This window comes from Leptonychotes weddellii, unplaced genomic scaffold (genome assembly GCF_054177405.1).
Source record: "Leptonychotes weddellii isolate Sample4059 unplaced genomic scaffold, ASM5417740v2 HiC_scaffold_17978, whole genome shotgun sequence".
Taxonomy (NCBI): Eukaryota; Metazoa; Chordata; class Mammalia; order Carnivora; family Phocidae; genus Leptonychotes; species Leptonychotes weddellii.
Window position 1 is genome coordinate 1 of NW_027764019.1, and position 4008 is coordinate 4008.

Below are 4008 nucleotides of genomic sequence, written 5' to 3' on the forward strand. Positions count from 1 at the left end.
GTGGAATTTAAGAAACGAAACAGATGAACATAGGGGAAGGGAAGGAAAATCAAATAAGAGGAAAACAGAGAGGGAGGCAAACCATAAGAAACTCTTAACTATAGGGAACAAACTGAGGGTTGCTGGAGGGGAGGTGGGTTTAGGGATGGGGTAACTGGGTGATGGCATTAAGGAAAGCACTTGAAGGAGAGCAGTGAGTGTTATATGCAATTGAAGAATCACCAGTTCTACCACAGAAACTAATAATACAGGATATGTTAATTAAATTCAATTTAAATTTTAAAAAAATTTTAAACTGGCTTTATTCTCAAAACCCTTTTTTGTAAAGCATACCTGGGAGCCTTTTTACATCTTGGCAATATATTACATATCACTTATATTAAGGGAAGAGTTGAAATTTTTCACTTTAATAGGCAGCATTAAAAGTGTGCCGTTCTTTTATGAGTTGTAAAACAAGAAGAAATACCTGAAAATTTTAATTGGAACAAGTAAATATTCTTAGATTGCATTCATGTTTACTTGTATAGGTTTTGTTAATTATGAACACTTTCAAACATACACACAAGTAGAGAGAACTGCATAACAAACTCTTGGTGCCCACCCCTATTCATAACTTGCTGAATTATTTTAAGGCAAATTCTGGATGTCTCGGTAGACTGTTGTCCAGAATCATGTAGAAAGACAGATGCTGTGAAGCAAGAGGACAATTTTGGAGCCAGGAGATTGCTCTTCGTATCTAGAATACTATCCTGTACTGTTAACCTGAATGTACAGTTCAGTAGTTTGATCTTGTCTTGTTCATAAAATTAATGTAATGATAATGCCTCTGTTACTTCCCTAAAATAAAAGTGCAAGTCTGATTGACCAGACTGTTAGAATAATAGCTTGTACTTGTCAGTAAGGAGGTGAGAATTCATGATAGTGCTAATCAAAATTAAAATCTTAATCTATGGCTGTATCAGAATACTCTGAATGAAGATACTAAGTGTAGTTTAGAATTCTTAATGGCAGTATGAAAATAAAAGTCTTACTTTGTTAGGGCTGTCTCAAAGTATGTAAAGCACATTTTTCTTTCCATATCACTGTGAGGTGGAGGAGAAAATAATAACACTGCTGCATATGCTTGCCTAAAATTGAGTTGTTTCAGTTCCTTCAACAAGTAAATTGTGAGAAAAATAACAGGGAGTGAGGAGGACTTCAGAAGCATTATCAGCCATTATAATTTATGGAATTTAATTGATCCTGAATCAGACTTACAGCAGAAGAGTGAAAATTTTCAAAAGCAACATGAATTTTGAACACTGCTTATTTGATAATATTAAAAAATCACTGTTAAATATTTTCAAGCAAATAGTGTTGTGGCTATGTTTTAAAAGGAGTCTTTATCTTTAATATATACACACTGAAATATTTATGACAGAAGGGCTATGATGTCTCAAATTAGCTTCTAAATATGGTGGGGCTGGGCTGTGCACAGGGCCTCATGGCAGTAGATGACTGCTGAAGCTGGATGTGGGTGTGTGAGTGTCCTCTGTGCTCTCTCCTATGTATGTTCCATATTGCCCATAATAAAGTTTTTATTTTTTTAGGATTTTATTTTTATATAACTTATTTTATTTAAATTCAATTAGGTAACATATAGTGTATCATTTGTTTTAGATGTAGAGTTCAATAATTCATCAGTTGCATACAACACCCAGTGCTCATTACACAAGTGCCCTCCTTAATGCCCATCACCCAGTTACCCCATCCCCCCACCCATTTCCCCTCCAGCAACCCTCAATTTGTTCCCTATAGTTAAGAGTCTCTTACAATTTGTCTCCCTCTCTGATTTCTTATTTGATTTTTCCCTCTCATTTCTTAATAATTTTAAAATGTAGGGTTTTATATCTTTAATGTATTCTTTGTTTCAAAAAGAAGATATACAAATAAAAAATACAGAAATATGTAGTGGAAAAGGGAACATCCCCAGTCATCCCAGCTTTGGAACTCAGTATCATCCAAAAAGAGCAGTTTTATGTCCAAATGACTTTTTCCTTCAAATATTTGGAAAGCTTGTATTTTAAAGTGGGGCAGGAAATTTTATATTTCATAATCTTTAGACTTAGGACATTAAACTGAAGTACATTTGAAATTACTCCAAATATATTTTGTAGCCTACCCATTAACCCTTTATATACTTATTAATTGAAATGTACTTTCTTTCCTAGAATGGAATCTATAGAGAAAATGGAGTCTGATTTTAAAAACTGCCATATGTTTCTTGTAACCGTTTTAAACAAAGCTGTCTGCAGAGGATCCTTTCCCCATTGTGAGTATACCATGTTAAATTATTACTGCTTTTATATTTTCTTGTAGCTAAGTCTACTGTTACTGTTTTGGTACTAATCTCATGAAGAATTAGAATTTTTCACCATTTAAACCTAGAAAATCCTTCAGCAGTTGTGCCATACTTTGACTTGCTTTTTCAGAATTACAATGTGGTGAGTGAATATCAGATGTAAAACACTGAGACTAAAGATACTGCTTTTTAGTATATGATTTGTTACACCAGTGGATTTCTAGAACTATTATTAAATAAAGCAGATGGCAGAATAGATCTCAGTCATTCTTCACTATTCTTCACTATTATGTGTAGCTTTTGTAAAAGATAAGCATTATTTTGGGGTTTATTTATTTATTTATTTATTTATTTATTTATGCAATTTCAAAAACTCCTGTACCCCTGTACATGTGTAACAGTTCAAAATACCATGTGAGGCAGACAGGTCTGTGGATTGAGTCACAGGGAGAAGATTTTTTTTAAGTGTGCAGGGTTAATCTCTTCCCTTTTTCTGCGTATTCTAATTGTGATGTACTAATTAAGAATATCTGAACATTTTAAAAAACACTATGTTAGAAATGTGTTAGAGGAATCATTGACTTATTTGTCCATTTTTGCATTGGATGATTGTTATGCGAATAGGATCCATTCATAGGTTAGAACATAGCATTTTGTTATGAACTGACTCCAGATTCTAAGACATAGGGGACAGCTGTGATTTGTTCAGTGAAATGCCAGATGTTTTGTTTTCAACATTAATCTGAAATACAAAATAAATCCTACTTTTTCAATTTGTATTTAATAAACCAATTATCATTTTTATTTACATTTAAAATAATCAATAATTAAAAATTGGAAAGTCATTAAATACTTTCAGTTCTGAAATAATTGAAGCCTTATTTTCAAATATTTAAACCTATTTTTTAACCTTATTTTTATTCTTTCCACAGTGGAATCTCTCGCACTGTCACTCATGGCTGGCATGGAACAAAGTTAAATATCTTTAATGTAGTAAATACCCAAGATTTGATCTTTATACATAAATAATTCCACCACATGCAGCTGAGAAACCAGAATCTCTATTTTGGTTCATTTTAAAAACTGTTGTCTACTATCGAGACAAGTACATTTGTAGGTGTTTTCTTTGATATTATTGGATAGTATATAAGGTTATGTGTATAAAATTATATCAATAAAGCAAAATGTATATAAGCTGTTCATACTTATATTTCCTACTGTAAGATACATTTATGGTATTGATACCTTTAAACGTGACTTATGTCATTTTTGGAAATGCAGTTAGTGGTATTAAAAAGAAAGCATTTTAAATTCTAGTCTCCTTTGCTTGATCACAGAAACTTTTATATAGTTTTTCTTTGTTTCTGTTTTTATTTTTTTAGGTCTTATTTAAATTCAAGTAGGTTAACATACACTGTATTATTAATTTCAGGGGTAGAATTTAGTGATTCATCACTTGCATATAACACCCACTGCTCTCCTTCAAGTGCTTTCCTTAATGCCCATCACCCAGTTACCCCATCCCTAAACCCACCTCCCCTCCAGCAACCCTCAGTTTGTTCCCTATAGTTAAGAGTTTCTTATGGTTTGCCTCCCTCTCTGTTTTCCTCTTATTTGATTTTCCTTCCCTTCCCCTATGTTCATCTGTTTCGTTTCTTAAATTCCAC

The 4008-nt window shown here is 32.7% G+C and overlaps 1 long non-coding RNA gene across 1 annotated transcript; it reads left to right on the forward strand.

Moving 5' to 3' along the window:
* Nucleotides 1–23: 23 nt before the first annotated feature.
* LOC115940080 (uncharacterized) lies at nt 24–3535 on the forward strand. Its single transcript, XR_014141903.1, has 2 exons — nt 24–2311; nt 3274–3535. It is a non-coding gene; the product is annotated as an uncharacterized LOC115940080 (long non-coding RNA).
* The last annotated feature ends 473 nt before the right edge of the window (nt 3536–4008 follow it).